Source organism: Phascolarctos cinereus, unplaced genomic scaffold, assembly GCF_003287225.1.
Source record: "Phascolarctos cinereus isolate Bilbo 61053 unplaced genomic scaffold, phaCin_HiC Scaffold_3;HRSCAF=262, whole genome shotgun sequence".
Lineage (NCBI taxonomy): Eukaryota > Metazoa > Chordata > Mammalia > Diprotodontia > Phascolarctidae > Phascolarctos > Phascolarctos cinereus.
The window spans coordinates 189446111-189464782 of record NW_027555736.1 but is presented as its reverse complement, the minus strand read 5'-3'; the positions used below and the strand labels follow the sequence as shown (position 1 = coordinate 189464782).

At 36.0% G+C, this 18672-nt stretch overlaps 1 protein-coding gene across 4 annotated transcripts in view; it reads right to left on the bottom strand.

The window, feature by feature from the left end:
- The window catches only part of CTDSPL2 (CTD small phosphatase like 2), a 106988-nt gene that overhangs the window by 87871 nt on the left and 445 nt on the right, over window positions 1-18672 (bottom strand). Inside the window, exon 2 of one of the 4 annotated variants that reach the window (XM_021009310.2) lies at window positions 10498-10583. The exons of the other annotated variants lie outside the window; for them this stretch is intronic. The gene's annotated coding sequence lies outside the window, so the exon portion shown is untranslated. The remainder of the gene's footprint in view (window positions 1-10497; window positions 10584-18672) is intronic. 4 annotated transcript variants of the gene reach the window in all.

Below are 18672 nucleotides of genomic sequence, written 5' to 3'. Positions count from 1 at the left end.
TTGCCAAAAGAGGGGTTTATCTGCAAAGGGAAAGGAAAAATGAGGGGAAGAGGAGGGTAATAACAGTGATATCAAAAAAGATATCATTGAAGCGTTTAATGAAAATGTATAGAAAAGATCAGAAGATTCAGACAGCAATCAAGACAAACTTTGGAATTCCCTGCTCAAGTGAATATGCTTAAAAACAACAACAAAATTCCTACATGAAGAGGAGGCCTTTCACCTCATTCCAGGGCAAACACCTCTACGTGGACACATATGATCCAATTTCTTCTTGTCTTCTTCAACACACTACCCCATCTATCATCTCCACTCTTTTACTAATTTGCAATCTCTCCATGTCTTTGTCTACTGGCTGCTTCCCTGCTGTCTATAAACATGTCTCCCCAATACTCAAAAAACTCTCCCTTGATCCACCCATCCCCATCTAGCTACCTTTCTATATCTTTCCTTCTAGAGAAGGCCCTCTCTAATTATTGCCTCCACTTCCTTTCCTCTCATTTTCTGACCTCATTACTGAACCAAAACTGTTCTTTCTGACATTAACAATGAATGACCTTTAATTGCCAAATCCAAGGGTCTTTTTCTTAATCTTCATTCTTCTTAACCTCTCTGCAGCCTTTGACACTATCGATCACTCTCTTCCTCTGATAACTTTATTCTTACTTAGCTTTCCTGACACTGCTCTTTCTTGGTTCTACTCTCACCTGTTTGACTGCTTCTGCTCAGCCCTACACTGCTAGATTTTTCATCCAGGTCAGGTCAAGTAATTGTGGGGGTGCCCCAAGGATCTGTCCTTGGCCCTGTTCTCTTCTCCTTCTAGACTGTTTTGCTCTGTGATCTCTCGTCAGAGCTCCTGTGGATTCCATTGTCACCTCTATCTGGATGATGCTCTAATCTCTATCTGGCCCTAAACTCCTGTTTTCCTATACCCAATTGCCATCTTGAACGGGATGTCCAGTAGACATCTTAAATTCATTATATCCATAACTGGACTCATCTTTTCCCCCAAACTCTCCCCTCTTCCAAACTTTCCTATCAGAATCAAGGATACCAACATTCTCTAAGTCCCGCAGGCTCAAAATCTAGGTGTTATCCTCGACTCTTGGCTCTCTCACCCCCATATCCAATCTGTTGCTCAGACTTGTTGATTTCATCTTTGTAATATCTCCTAAATATACTCCCTTCCCCTTCTCTGATGCTACAATCACCTTAACCCAGGGCCTCAAATCCTCATGCCTGGACCATTCCAGTTGGTCTGCCTGCCATGAGCCTCTCCCCACTTCCATTCAATTACCAAACTGAACTTCATAAACCATAGGGCTCACCATGTCACCCTACCCTCAAACCCCAATTCAATAAACTCCAGCGGCTCCCATTACCTTTAGGATCAAACACAATCATTTCCACTACGTTCCCTGGCCTCCAAGATCAAACTCTAACTTTTACAAGAAACTTTTCCCTCCTCTTCCTAACCTCCTCTACTGCCCTCCCACTGAGATTACCTTGACCTTCCCTCTGAGAATACATCTAGCCTGTACCTCTTATACATAGTTGTTTTCATGTTGTCTCCCCCATTAGACCATAAGCTGGAGAGTTAAGATCGTTTTGCCTTTCTTTGTATCTCCAGTGCTTAGTACTGTTGGCACATTATAGGTGTTTTATAAATGGTTGTTGAATGACTGATAAGCTATATGTAATGAGAGTCACCCCCTCCCCCATTCTTTGTATTTGAAAATGTTTGTGTTTGTTGGTGTTTTCCTATTACTGTGGAGGACTCCACCAATGAATCTTCCTGGTCACCCAGGTTGGCAACCTCTGTATCATCTTCAATTACTCACAGATTCACTCCACAAGTTATTTCTTTCTCCATGACATCTCTCATGTATCTCTCATCTTCTCTCTACTCACACAATCACTACCTTCATTCAGGAGGTCATCACCCATCACCTGGACTACTGCAATAGCTTCTTATTTAGTTTTCCTGCCTCAAGTCTCTCCCCTCTCAAATCCATCCTCCACAGAACTTTCAAAAAGATCTTACTCAAGCACAGGTCTTACCATATCACTCCTCTACTCTACAGGCTCAAAGAGAATCAGATATAAACTCTACTAAACATTTAAAGTTATTTACAATGTGGTCCTTTCACTCCTTTTTAGTCTTCTTTTATGTTACATCTCTCCATTCACACCATGCTCCAAACGTACTGGCTCTGCTTGATTTTTCTATGCACAACACTCCACCTTCAGTGTCCGTGCTATTGATAGGCCAATCCTACAGTTTCAAAGGCTTAAAAAAATGTAATGAGCACTTGTAGGCCATAAAATCTAATTAAAACCCAACTTCATGACTTAAGGATTAAAAGCATCCAATTTCAAGAATAAAAGGTCTATAAAAAAAAACCAACTCCCCTTTAGCAATCACCTGATCAGGAACTCAAGAAGGAAACCTGAAGGCAGCTGGAGCTCAGTAAAAACCTGACCACCATGAACACCCGCCAGCCCTCAGTCTCCACCCCCCTTTTATAATTCCACAGCTAGCCTTGTCAAGTGTTAGGTAGGGCTAAGCTAAAGGGGGGCTAGGAAGGTTAAGTGCTTAGCTCTTCTGGGCTGGGTACTCCTGCCCAGTACCCAGGATATGGAATGCTATTCTATTCCTCCTTATCTTTGCCTCTTAGAATCCTTAGCTTCCCTAAAAAATTCACATCAAGGGTAAAGCCTTCCCCAACCATTTCAGCAACTAGAGCCCTCTCTCCCAAAGCTATATTGTATTCATTTTGTATATATTCTGTATATACTTATATATGTACACAGAATTTCTCCCTCTTTACAATATAAACTACTTGAAGGCAGGGACACTTTCACTTTTCTCTTTGCATCCCCATAATTGGCACAAAGTCTAGCACATGGTAAGATATTTAACTAGTTTGTTGATTGATAAAAGACTTTAATATTCCTCTCCTGGAGCTAGATTAAGCCAACAGAACATAAAGGAAAATCTAGAGCTGAACAAATTGTTAGAAAAACTAAATTTCACTAAATTATGGCCACTTCAGAATGGGAATATTAAAGAATATATCCTTCTTAGTATATATCCCATGGTACCTTTACAAAAACCCGTCAAGTTCTAGGTTTAAAGGAACAAAACATGCAAAAAAGCAGAAACAATAAATACATCCTTTACAAATCATAAAACAAAATAGTACTGAAGTAAACATAAAACAAAATATGAAAACCTATATGAAGCCTAAGTAATGACATCCTGAATAAAGAAAAAAAAATCATATAATCTATAATAAAGTCAAGTTTATTACAACAACGAGATAACAAACACAAACTTATGCAGGTAAAGCAGTCTTCAGAAAAAAATTTAAATCTATGAAAATTTATAATAAAAACAGAAAAAAGATCAATGTAATTTAAAAGAACATAAAAATTAAAAATTAGCAACTCTAATACAAGTAAAAAAGAGAAGAAATCTTGGAAATAAAAGGAGAAATAGAGAATCCTGGGGGGGGGGGAAAAAAGGACTTTGTTTTATAGATGCATAATGAAAATCACCCAAGCAAAGTAAGGAGTTTCTCTTTTTCTGACAAAGGTTAACCTTTTCTTCTACCAGCTACCAATCTGATTTAAATACAAATTTTATGTAAGACTTTTGGGGGGGGTGGCAGCGGCACTGGACCTGTGATTTTATCTTTATAGGGAATTCCTGTACTTGAAACTATTCACAGATAAAAATACTCTTAAGAAAACTGCTTGGGCCAGTAGTCTCCAAAGTAGGGGCTATGCAACCCACCCCTCCATGGGCACAGCATGACAAGAGGAAAACAATCTAATGGTGGGAAAATGGGCTCCACTCTAACTTCACACTAAGAAATCCAACTGCAGGCCTTATCTCTAACACAATTACCTCTCCTCTCCCCATAGTGCAGCAACATATTCCCAGTTCCAGGTTACTAGCTCCATCCCTTAATTTTCCTTTCTAGAGAGACAGAATGAGCCAAGATGGAAAAGTGAATGTGGATGGGTTGTGATTTATATTGCAGATCACATTACATTATCTCCCACCCTCCAAAACTAGAAGTCTTCCCAACTCCCCTAATTCTTTCAAGGGTACCACTATCTTTCCTATCTCCCAGGTTCTAAACATCATTATGCTTGACTAGACCACTCAACTGAAACTGCTTCCTTCAAAGTTAGCAATTATCTTTTTTTTATTGATGTCTTTTATTTTCATCACTTAAATGTTTCCCTGGCTTTCCCTGCTTGAGAGAGCAAGTTTCACACTTGTAGACCACCTCCCACTTCTGCAAAGGAGTGGGAGATATCTTCCCATATCTGTTCTTTGGAGTCATGCTTGTTCTTTGTAATTTTACAACATGCAGTTTTAATTTTGTAGTGATTTTTCCTTCCATTTGCATTGTTTTAGTCATTTTCTTGGCTCAGTTGAACTTGACTGCATCAGTTAGTTCATTTAAATCTTTCCATTCTTCTCTGTAGTCACATATTCCATTATATTCATGCATCACAATTCATTTTGCAGTCTTGAAGGGCATCTACTTTGTTTCCAGTCTGTTACTACAAAAAAAGCCCTTAAAAATTTTGTTGTATATGGAGACCTTTTTTCTTTTTGGGTTAATGCTTACTAGTGGAATCTGAATCAGAGTATGTATATTTTAGTCACTTTATTATTATTTAGTCGCATATTATTCATAATTCCAAACTTACTCCCAAAAATAACTAAGTCATCAACTAGAAGAAATTGGATGGTCTTTTATCAGTTTTATTCAATTTCTCTGCAGAATTTGTCACTTTTGATAATCCTCTCTCCACTACTCAAATTTTGATCACTCTCTCACCAGTACTCTTTCCAGTATTCTTTCTCTGGGCTGCTGAAAACCCTGTAAAAATGTGTCACTTACAAAACTTCATATCTCCATACTTTTAAAACTAGAAACAATTTTTAATCTATTTACAAAATCTTCCAGATAAAACATTTCAGTGGGTTTTGAATCTATTTGTAAAAAATATAAAAATTCAAGATCCTCTTAGTTTTCAAAAAATTATTGGCATCAGGGAAGATGGAAATTTACTAGCTGAACTTCAACAAAAATCTCTGCATAATTGGTATATGGGAATGAAAAATGAATGTCATAATTCAGAAAGCACAATAAATGACACATTTCTTCCATTTGGATCTATGTATCATTCTTTTTCAACAACAACCAAGTATTATAATAAACAACTTACAACCAGCCACTTTGAATCACTGCATCAGTTTTCTATTTTTAAAAAAACTGTATAACGTAGATACTAAGTACATATATGTATATATAATATGGATAAGTAAATGTGTACATATTAGGGCACACATTCAAAAAAGTTTGGAGCCACATGCCACTGAGTGCATGATCATACCAGAGGACTTAAACCCAGGTTTTCTGACTACAAGGCTGGAACCTCCATCTACTGTTGACTCTTATAAAAGAAATTAAGAGGATTGATTACTTATATCACAAAGATATTAACAATAAGATTCCTTAGTTGATATTCTTGACATCTTTACCAGAATCATCAAGCTCCTTGAATGTATTTACTTTATTTAGCTAATTTTGTGTGTAACTTCTTTTGTTCTTAAATAGATTCTATTTTATTGTTTCATGACATTCAACTTTCATTACTTGCAGATGTGACTTGGAAAGGATACACCTAGTCCTACTCCATACAGGAATCCCTTTTATAATAATATCCACAGGCTGAGGACCACCCAGCTTCGACTTGAATAATTAACAATGACTGGAAACTTATTATCTTATACTGGTGGGTGTTTGCTGAGCCACAAAATTATTAAACCGTACATACCCTTTCACTCAGGGCCACCAATACTGGGTTTACATACCAAAAAGATTAAAAAAAGAGGAAAACGATCTATTCATACAAAAATATTTATAAAAGCTTTTTTTGTGGTAGCAAAAATTGGAAACGGAAAGGATGCCTATCAGTTGGGGAATGGCTGAGCTACTGTACATGAATATGATAGAACATTATCGTGCTATAAGAAATAATGAAGAATAGCTTCAGAAAAATCCCATAAAGACTTGTATGAACTGATACAGAGGGAATGAGCAAAATCAGGAAAACAATTTATAAATAACAACATTGTAAAGACAAACAATTTTGAAAGACTTAAGAACTGTGATCAACACAATGACCAACCACAACTCCAGAAAACTCATGATGAAACATCCTCCCTCCTCATAAAGAAGTCAATATAATGACAACCCACTATTCCAAAGGACTAGAAGAGATAGACTCAGTGCAAGTCAAAGCATTTTCTTTTCTTTTCTGCCCAGCTAATGCAGGATTTATTTTGCATCACACACCCCCCCCCGCAACACACACACACACACACACACACACACACACACGACTTTGTTCTTTCTGCATTCTCTATTGGTGAGGGATAGGCAGAGGAAAGAGAGAATTTGGAACTGAAAACAAAACTGAATTTTTAAAAATACAAAATAAAAAGCAAAGAGGTTAAATGGGGAAAAAACTGTTTGCTGAGTTGATTCAGTGAGGTAGCCTGTTCCTTTGTTTGATGACTATAGTATAAGAAAGTTCTCTTAAATTAAGCTGAAACCCATTGATATTTATTCACTACTTATTTCTGAAAGCTGGTAAATTAAATATTTACTATTAACATCTTCAAGAAATCAATTAAATTAGGGTAGCTAGGTGGTGCAGTGGATAGCACACCGGCCCTGCAATCAGGATTACCTGAATTCAAATTCGGCCTTAGACACATAACACTTACTAGCTGTGTGACTCTGAGCAAGTCACTCAACCCCAATTGTTTCACCAGAAAAAAAAAATCAAATAAAGCGAAACCACTCTTAAATCCAAAGGAGTTATAAAGGCTATGCTACAATTAGAAATTTAAACAAACTTTCTGTGGCCTTATCCAAATACATTTAAATTTAATGGGAGTTTAGAATTCAATATTATTTTTAATCCTTTTTTGAACTTTTCAATACTGACATTTTAGTAAACCTAGTAAAAACCTAGCAAAAGAAAAGCTCAAGTTTTCCTGATCACCTTAAAGCTCTGGAATGATATCCAACTGGCTATATTACTAAATGCTTTGTAAAAATTACTTTTAGGGGCAGCTAGGTGGTGCAGTGGTTAGAACTCCAGGCTTGGAGTCAAGAGGACCCGAGTTCAAATATGGCTTCAGACACTTGACACTTACTAGCTGTGTGACCCTGGTCAAGTCACTTAACCCCGACTGCCTCACCAAAAAAAAAAAGAAAAATTACTTTTAGCTTTTTACCGTAGTAGCTGTTAATCTGCCCAAATTTGGAAAACTGAGCTCCAACCTAATCTTTTCACAAAAACTCTGAAACAAAAGTATCTATTTAACTCCATTTCTCTGACAGAACAGAATCTGTAAACAAAATTGTTACACATTCACACTAAAATATATAATTATTTGGTAAACGCTCAAGTATTTGAGAAGAAATGAGTAGTTACTCAGTAGTTGTACTTATTTTCTCTTTTCTGAAAATTTAAATAATCGTCAACTCCAATACTGCAGCCAAATAAAATTAAATTCAGCTCATTTCTATTAAGAAAGGACCTATGACATGTGAGACACTGTATGGTATGGTGAGGATAAAAAACAATGTCTCAAAGAGTCTTATACTTTAATGGGGGGGGAGTATCATAGACATGGGGAAGTTAGAGAGGGATGAAGAAACAGGATAAAAATAGGAAATGGAGAAAGACAACGGGTAGTAGTTCAGCTGGGAGCATATCTGTACCTAAAAAGGAGAGTAAAGTATAAAGCTTAAAAAGCAAATTCCAGTAAGGCTGCAGAAGACCTGAAATGCCAATCTACTGAGTTTCTATTTTATCCTGTGAGTTGGTCATAGTAAGTCACTGCAGGTAAGTTAGCAAGGGCATGACAGACCAGCATATCAGATAAATTATTTTGTCAGCTATGTAAAAGATGCACTGAGAAGAGAGACTGGAGACATGTTGGATAGTTACTTGGCTATTATAGGACAGAGAGTCAGAGTCAGGCCTCCAAACTTAGCCACCTTTCCCCAAGATAACAGCCTAGGAGTGGTCTTATAGAAATATAAATCATTTATGAGTTGGAAAAGACCTCAGAAGCTATCTAGTCCAAATGGTACAGGAACAGGAATTCCCCTTTACAATATCTGGCTTACAGATGGATTTACAAGCGAATTCTATCAAACATTTAAAGAACAATTAATTCCAATACTATATAGACTATTTGGGAAAATAGGTGATGGAGTCTTAACAAATTCTTTTTATGATACAAATATGGTGCTGATACCTAAACTGGGGAGAGTCAAAACAGAGAAAGAAAACTATAGACCAATTTCCCTAATGAATATAGATGCAAAAATTTTAAATAAAATGTTAGCAAATAGATTACAGCAACTTATCACAAGAATAATACACTATGACCAGGTATGATTTATACCAGGAATGCAGGACTGGTTCAATAATTGATCATATCAACAACAAAACTAATAGAAACCACATGACCATCTCAATAGATGCAGAAAAGGCTTTTGACAAAATACAACACCCATTCCTATTAAAAACACTAGAGACACAGGAATAAATGGGGTCTTCCTTAAAATAATAAACAGCATCTACCTAAAACCTTCAGCAAGCATCATATGCAATGGGTACAAGCTAGAAGCATTTCCAATAAGATTAGGGGTGAAACAAGGATGTCCATTATTACCACTGTTGTTCAATATAGTACTGGAAACGTTAGCTTTAGCAATCAAAGAAAAAGAAATTGAAGATATTAGATTAGGCAAAGAAGAAACAAAGCTATGACTCTTTGCAGATGATATGATGATATACTTAGAGAATCAAGTAAAAAACTACTTGAAATGATAAACTTTAGCAAAGTTGCAGGCTATAAAATAAACCCACATAAATCATCGGCATTTCTATATATTACCAACAAAGCCCAACAGCAAGAGATAGAAAGAGAAATTCCATTTAAAATTATTGTAGACATTACAATATCTGGCTTACTTACTTTTGAAGTTCCTCCAATGATGGAGAACCCTCATTCTCTCCTCAGAAAGCCCATTACATTTTTGAATAGTTCCAACTGTTAGAAAGTTTTTCTTTTTATCGAACTTAAGTCTCTGCAACTTCCTATTACTCCTACTTTTATCCTCTAGAGCCAAACAAAACAAGTCCAAATTCTCTTCCACACAGTGTACCTTCAAATACTTAGATGTCATCCTTTATGTAATCTCTTCTTTAGGTTAAAACATTTCTTCAACTGTCCCCAGTAACCCACATTTTATCTCTGCATTCATTTGTCAATGTATTCCCTAAACTGTGATGCCCAGGACTAAAAACAATATTCTAGATGCCATCTGAACAAAGCAAAGTACCTCTAATGTATGCAAGTTGAACTGAAATGTTTAGTGAATTCTGGTAAGTAGGAAAGAGGGCTAAGCACTGCAAACTGGGTACTCATTCAGTTATTTTATCCTACCAACATACATCCTCAAACTGACTGATGAGGGAAAATGGGCAATTTGGCAGAGCAAGCAATAATTCTCACTATAACAAAATCCTTTATGCTTATAAAATTTCTTTAGACTTCTTAAGTTTTCCCTTCTCACTCAACTGTCCTACATCCAGACAATGACTAAAATGTAAAACAATGGTTACAGCTTGTCTTGTATCAACACATATTATGACTATAGTTATGAAACAATGCTATATAGAATAATCTGGGTATTGCATCAAAAAAATGACACTTTAAAAACAAAAAGCAAACCACTTTTAATAACAGGAACATAGATTTAGGGCTAGAAGGCCATCCAAACTCCTCGTTTTACAGAAGACACTGAATGCCAGAGAAGCCAAGTAATTGGCCCATCATCTTACAGGTATTAAAGTGGAAGCATTAGGATTCAAAACAAAACCCTTAGACTCGAAAACCAGCATCTTTTTCACTGTACCATGTTGCCCCTCAAAGTTGCTCAGAAATAGCCTAGTGCTCCTTACTTTCTTGATGGTCAGTGAAATGATACTTTAAGACCATCACACATAAGAAACAAAGATCAAAGTAGATACAAAATAAAAATCAAGAAAGATATACATGGAAAATGAGATAGATTCATAACACACCTACATAAACAAGTAAACTGCTAAAAACATCAAAGAAAGGATTTATCATTAAATAAGTACTGAATATCTTGCTTGAGGGAAGACTATTATATTAGATATTGGGAAGGGCTTACAAAGAAGTATGACACATTCTGCCAAACAGAAATTTAAAATATAATTTATAAGCAAAAGGAAGCAGAATATTACAGTGGAAGTAGTGCTAGATTTGTAGCAGATAACCTGTGTTCAAATTTTGACTGCTGACTACTTTGTAATCTTTGATAAGTCACCTTATGCACTTTATTTCCTCACCTGCAAAATGAGAGTGTATGACCTCAAGAGACCTTTTCTTCCACTTCTAAATCTATGGTCCTAAAGAATTTCTAGCAAATTTATACCTAAATAAAAAGACAAAGGAAAAAGTTTAGTTACTGCTTTAAAGCGTTGACATTTTCTAAAAAGTGTCTTACTGTTATTTCACCTTAGTACTTTAAAAAAATTTAGTACACTGAACAATCCATACTAAGCAGCTCTAGCTACTGTCTATATCACAGTCTACTCTTACTACCCACTGCTCTCCTCGGTCAAATGAGGACGGAAGAGGCTTTTTTCATTCTCCTTCGATCTGTAACTTAATAAAAGTTAAGTAGAGCAATATTATGCAATTTATTAGCCATCAATTCCACAAGCAGGATATCTACCTTCTTCCAAATAAAAAGTGTTAAAAAAAAAAGGTACCATTTTTAGTCATTAATTATTTTGAAATATGTTTTTCTACATGCTAAACAAATAGTAAGAAGAAACATTTAGAAAGCACCCAAGCTAGAATCATGGCATTTCAGGGTTAGATTAATAACTAAATATGATCAGAAACACTTGTTAAGAATTGTTTGCTTTAAAATTAAAAAAAAAACCTAGCAAATTACTCTTCACATTTTATAGACTCTTCTCTCTCCGCTGTGCCTTAGTTTCCCATAAATAAAAAGAAGAAAGCTGAAATAGATTTGTCTGAAGTTTCTTTCCAGCTTTAAAATGTGATTTTTGTTCAAATGAGATATTTTCATTTACTCACAACCTGTATGAGTTTAACTCAGCTCAGGATGTTGTGGGCTACTGGCTTACTGGTGACTAGAGAGCTTTTTGAAAACAATATAGAAAATTTGGCATTAACCAATGTTACCCACATGACAAAAATGACCTAGCTGTTTCATTTAGTTACAGTAATTTACTCAGTCACTTAGTACTGCACCCCTTCCCCCCAGTATTTCTCTAATAAGTAATATCTGAAATCTTAATAGCCCATTTTCAACAGATATCTCAGTCATCTCAAATTCAACTCAATCTTTCCAATCCCTGACAAACCCAATCTGCCTTCTGAAGCCTGCCCCCACCTTTTTTTGGTTAAGGGTACTATCATCTTTCCAGTTATCCAAATTCCCAACCTTGGAGTCATCCTCGACTTTTCACTCTTCCCACCCCCATATGAAATCACTGGCCAAGTCTTGCTGAATCTATTAACACATCTCTTGCTTCCACCACATTTACCCGGTTATTACACTACTTTGGGCTCTTCATTACCTCTCATCTTAGCTATTGCAATAGCCTTCTAATTGGACTCTTTGGATCCAATCTTTCCTCTCTCTAAGCCATTTTTCACATAGCTGCCAAAACTGTATTCTTAAAATATAATGTCTTTGTCACTTCCATACCCAAGAAGATTCAGTGATTTCTTATTACCTTTGTGTCAAATATAAACGCTTTTGTTTGACATGTAAAGCCCTTTACCATCCAGCTCTAGTCAAACTGACTTATTTGCTTACCCAACATTCCACCTTCTGTTCCATGATTTTAAATAGATCTTGGATATACTCTCTTCTTACTTCTTTGCCTCTTAGAATCCATCATTTCAAAGCTCAGCTCAAGCATTACCTCCTACATGAAGCCTTTCCTGATCTCTCCCAGTTCTTAGTACTTTCCACTACTGCCTTATATTTTATTCCATATCTTCTTATATATGTAAGTGTTGTCTCTCTGATAGACTGTAAGCAGCTTAAAAACTTCCCAACTGCTAGCTGGCATATAGCAGGTGCTCAGTAAATGTTTTTGGATTGATTGATAGAAAACAGTAGAATCTTGCTGAAAATATCAAAGTAACAAAAATCCTTATTTCTACTAAGTGTTAATCTTCTAGCTGCAAGAGATAGGTTCCTTCAGCTACGCATGCAGTTTGTTTTTGTTTTTTACCTTAAGCTTCAAAATAAATACTTATTAATAATTTGGAGCTTTCATAATCGTAATTCCTAATCCCATCTGCTAAATGACAAGTTATATAAAAAAGGGCCTAAGTACAAGAAAATATATGCCAATACAAAGGACATTATTTTATCGAGAATATAGAGGCTTAAATTCTAAAGGAACTGGTAACAAGGGCTCTTTTTTTCAGTAATCGTATATAAAATCTTGATATCACCCTGCCACCTGTTCTCATAAACTAACAGGCTTCCTATTGAAGGTACCAATTCCATAAATTTTTTTTGAACATACATTTGCAAATTTAGAGCATTGCCACAATATATAAATTAACAAGAGTATTAAAAATGTGAAGTTAATTTCAATAAAATTATCACAAGAACAAGTATTTTCCTATTTAAGTAGTTCTCAACTAATTTTACCAAGAGGAAAAATTAGTGACTACTGGTTCAAGAACCCTACAAATTCAGTTAATTTTGAACTTCAATCAATCAGACAAACATTAAGGGCCTACTAAATCAATCTAGTTTATATTAAGTGCCTACTATGTGCCAGGCACTATGTACTTGAGCATCATTTTAGAGCATTAACGTAAGCTAAAGAGGAAATCATAAAGGAAAAATTATAATTTTATATAAAAACCTGTAAACAATGATGGAATGCTATTAAAGATCATTGGACTGGAGAGAACAATAGATTAGAGGACCCAGGTTCAAATCCTACATCAGTTCTTTGTGTCCTTGAACAAGTCACATAACTTCTCTGGGCCACAGATTCCTAATCTTGAAAATGAGGAGGCAGGACTGATAACTTCTAAGATCTAAATCTATGGTCTCATGATATAACAGGAAGCTACTGAAGATAAAACAAGCAACATATACTGACCAATGATGATGAATAGTTCCCAAACAAAAATCCTTGACTCCCTAAAGGTCTTAAGGCCTTACCTAAGTTATTGACTGAATAGCTGAAATAATTTCCCCACTATTCAGCCTAAGATCAAATAATAGAGACCAGGCATAAATACGTGTCTCACTACCGGCAAAGCAAAGAATCAACACTGATAAAAGTACATAAAATTAAGTAAGGGAGATAAGAGATGATGAAAAAGAGTGAGTGGAAATGAACTAGGTTTAAGCAGTTGACATACACAGCTATTTACATCAGCTAATCATAAATACTATATTTAATAATATTTTTTGTATAGCAAAACCAAGCTTGATATAAATTTAATACATATTCATAATTCAGAGATAGATGTAACATTTTATTTAGAAGTGATATCTCACTAATCTTAAAAAATATATCAGATTCATTTTGCAGCTAGCTTGGAAAACTGAATGATGATTTTATTTTATTTAACAAAGGTTATGAGTTTCTTCGAAGTGAATCATTTCCAATTCATTAGGATAATCATGGATTTGGGGTAAAAAGAGGATCTATTACCAAAAACAGATATTAAACTGCTTTACTTAACCCAAGCTTATGAAGCTTGAATTTTTTTTTTAGCCGAGGAGAAATAACTTTTTAAAAATATCAACATTATGCAAAAAAGATGTATGAGAATTTACCTCCTCCTTCTTTGTAGAGGTGGAAGGCCATGGGTGTGGAAGACTACATACCACAGCAAACTTGATTTATGTGGTAGCTAGTTTTACATAATAGTTTCTCCCCCTTTTATTAAAAAGGATGGCATCCTTGGAGTGAGGAGGTGGGGCATATTGCAAACTTTAAAAATAAAAATTTTGAAATCTTAGTTACAAAGCTGAAATGCTTCACAAAGAATAAACAGATCTGGGGCAGCTAGGTGGCAAAGTGAATACAGAATCAGCCCTGAAGTCAGGAGGACCTGGGTGCAAACCTGTCTCAGACCAAACACTTGCCACTTACTGGCTATGTGACCCTGGGCAAGTCACTTAACCCCAATTGCCTAAAAGAGTAAACAGATTTAACTAGATTTAACAATAATAAACTTAAAATTCTTACTTCCTTAACTGAATCTTAACTTTTTTGACGGGGAAAAAAAAGGCAGTCCTGCATCTTGGACTATTTAGAATTACTTCAAAAAGATAAAAAAATATTCTTTCTATACCCACAGGGCCTGCTAGCGGATGTGCACTTTAATGATTTCTGATAAATCAAAAATGTTCAAAAGTAATCTTTGGTAATTCATTGTTCTAAGTCTAATTAAAACCTCAGCAGCTAACATTTTTTGCCTTTTTTTTTTTTGGTGAGGCAAATCAGGGTTAAGTGTCTGAGGCTGAACTTGAACTCAGGTCCTCCTGACTCCAAGGCCAGAGCTCTATTCACTGCGCCACCTAGCTGCCCCCTGAAGCTAATATTTTTTAAATGGTTCACTAAACATGCATCCCTGAAATTTATCATAATTTATATTATATTATGGAGAAATGATCAAATTATCTCTAAGGATTAATAGCATGTATACATACATAAATAGCTCCCATTTCCCTCACCCAAGTCCCAAAATTATCTGAGGCTGTAAAGCTCTAACTTAAGCTTTTATTGTCTGAATTTTGGCTACCCAGAGAACATATCTCACATTTACAATTTAACGAATTAAAGGACCCTGTTGTTTTGTCTAATTTGTTTTCACAGAACCACAAATGTCTCTCATCTTTAGTTTTCTATGAAACTAAAAGAAAACCATGAAAATGCAGCATTTCATACCTAAAGAAACATCATGTGTTCAAGACACACACACACACACACACACACACACACACACACACACGGCAATGGGCCATATCACCCCTCAATGCCCCTGTCTGCTATATAAGACTATAGCTTGCAAAACAGGAGTTGATCTGCATTGGTATAAGGAATTTTCTCATTGGGATTTCCCTAAGTGAGAATAGGTACAGATTGAAAAAAATCTCATCTAAGAAGGTTCTCATGGAATATATAATGATAATTAGGTGGGACATGTCTATGTATTGTTAAAAAAAGAATATATATCTGAAAGATGACTAGTGTATATAGTCAATGGCCCACACTGATGTAAAATTAAACTAAAGACTATGTGTGACTGTAATCTCAAATATTATGTAACTGGGTTTCATCCCTATTCCACAATTCAATGTAATACATTAATGTGCAAAGCCCTCTTAATATGGACCTTTAGAAAACAAATCTGTTGTTATCTTGTACAAAGAAGAATGTGTGTGTGCGCGCGCCTGTCCTCGCACCTCATGAGTGCACATATGTATATATGAGAGAAGATCAAGAAGGGAAAATAAATTGGTTCACTGGATCCCTTTTAGCTCAGTGTACAATTTTTGGCTACAAAAATCAATATGCAAAGTTGCAATAGATAGTTTTAAAGACTAGATGCCATATTAGGTCAAATGATTCATTTTTAAAAGAACTTTCATCCTAGTTTTTAAGCCTAGTTAAAAGGTTTTCATGCTGCCATCCAGCTAACAAGGGCCTTCCCACTGGATCACCCCACTCAAGTAAAATTCTATATCCCTTTTTCTGCACCTTCCCTACATTCTCTACTTTTAAAAACTTACCCTTTTTAATTCAGTTCAAGTGTCTCAGGGGCTTTGCTATTAACTGTCAATTCATTTGACAAACCTGTGTTCAAATGAGTGCCAATAAACAATATGTCAACACAAGGCAACCACCTGGAGACTATGCTTTGGCAATGATAAAAAACAAACTATCAACTTAGTTTACTGTAGGGCTTTGGTTGTCCTAAAATTATACTTCATCCCTGGCTACTTACTCTGCCTACTTGTTTGGCCCTGACTATTATAATTTAATCTAAACCATCCAACCATTTCACCCCTGGTTACTGATACCTGCTTTTCCCCTATGTACCTTCCTATGGTAAATGTCAAGCAAGGGACAAACTAGAGCTGTCTTTGCACCTCCTATTACCTTCTGGTCCTCAAATTACAAAGCATGTAGTAGACCACTCAGTAGAGAACTGGCAAGCCACATTTTCTGCCTTCCTAGAAGACTTAACGTAGACCACCCTTTAGTGATAACTTTGAACCTATTTAATAGGCAAAGTGTATTTTCCCCTTTCAAATTTCTCAACTCATGACAAGGTACACCATCATAAAAAAAAAAGCCTTCTTATAACTAGACAGTTTCTCTCAAAGGACCACAAACCACTTAATAATTATCTCAAAAATCCTTTTCATAATTTCATCCGTTACACAGAACACAAATTACTCTACTTTAACCCGTCCTAATACCCAAGCTAGTCTTTTCTGAACAGATAACAAGTTTGTTTGGTTTTTAGACATTTCATCAATCTGTTTGGCACTGGTCCGGAGGAGGAAGTCATGAACATGAAATCAGAAACTTGAGAGTTCTGATGCCTTCAGCTCTGTTACAGATTGGCTAGGTGACCTTGGGAAAGTGACAACCAACCTAAAGCTCAATTTCTTCACTTAATGAAGATACTCTAATCTTAAACGCTCAAGAGTTTTGGAAGAAAAGTCACTACAAAGACTAGAATTATCGAAGTATAGCAAAACAAATCAATCCTGTTTGTCTTTCTGAGTAGCCCAACTACTACAGAGCCTGAGAGAACTCAACTTGTATCCTTCCAAGTAATACTGAAAGAACTGAGAAAGGCTCCCACGTGAAGAATTTAAAATCTCAATGGCTATGAATTCTCAAAAGCATCATTCTATAAGTTCATTCAGCTACTGTAAAATGAAATTTATTAAGTACATGAATGTCTTGAAGACTACCACTGAAGTCCAAAAGTAAAGTAAATAGAACACCATCTCCACACTAAGCCAACAATTCACTTCTTGGGAACTCATTTGATCTTTTTTATAAATAAACATTTAAAATTATTTAGCAAGTGACATACATATTTCCACAACTACAACTCTACTGTTTCTTACACACAAGAATCTCAATTTTTTGAAAGGGGGAAACTGAGGTTCACTTTATTTCTAAATAACTCTAATTAACACAACATAAACTTAAAGTTCTACCAATGACTCACCATGTAACCTTGGGCAAACTTTAACTATGAAATAGGAATAATGATTTTTGCCACTTCTGATCTCTTAATAACATTTCTGTAAATGTGAAGGCCTCTGAGTTCTCAAAGATGGGCCAGATAACACATGTTTCCATTTGTGTGAATTGACTTGAATAAAAATTGCTGTAATCAAAAATTAAACACATCCCCCCCCCATTTTTAAAACTGCTACAAAGGGATAAAAGTGGAAACTATGACTAGGACACAAACCAGTCAGTAATGCCAAAAAGTCACAAAATTCTTTGTAACTTATCTTTATGAAGAAAGTTATCTATGTATATACTCCCTGCTATAATATTTAGGAACAGGTCATCAAGTAAAGGTAGTTTAATTTGCTATTTGTAGTAATAATAGCACAACTGCAAACTACAGTTTTAAAATCTGATAAGGCTTTTTTGGGGGGAGGGACAGGGTAGAGAAGGATAAGCAAAAGCGAGTGAAAAGACACTAGAGGAGAACATAACTGTTATAAGTAAACTGAAAACTATACCAATAAACCTATCATTACTCAGGGTACTAATTTGTACATGCACCAATGGGCAGAATTTGTGGGGTGGGGGCCCAGAAAGTATCTGCCTTGGAGGTGGCTAATTAAGCTTCACAGCTAATAAGTACACCTCCTTTGAAAACACCCTGGCAGTTTTTAAGAAGGTTCTAATAGCAAAGACTTTCCTAATCACTCCATCTACCCATTACATTTATATGTTCCTAGGATTGAGAGGGTCTATTTAGAAGAGCTTGGTCTAGTTCAAGGACGCAGAGGTGAACCCCCAACTCTGATATTTAATACCAAAAGAAAGGTAAATGCCACCAAGCACAGAACCAGAGTTTCAGTCTAAACTGCTTCCCCCCCACCTCCATCCCCACTACTTAGTATATTGGTCAATACTATTTGGTCTCTTGCTTGGGGGGTGGGGGGGATGGTAAAAAAGAAAGACAACCTGATAATGGGTCCAGTAGGCAAATGGACTTGGTGAAACGACTGGTCCTACCCACCTCTGACCCCCAGGGGTTATGTTTATAAAAACTGAGATGCCGCTGAGAGCAACGCCCCCTAAACCAAGATCCACAGGAGGAATGGATACACGCACAAGCACACACACAGACACACACACATACAGACACACACACACACACACACACACACACACACATCCTCACACTCACGACACCTGGTGGGCCAAGCGCGGCAAGAAGAATATTTA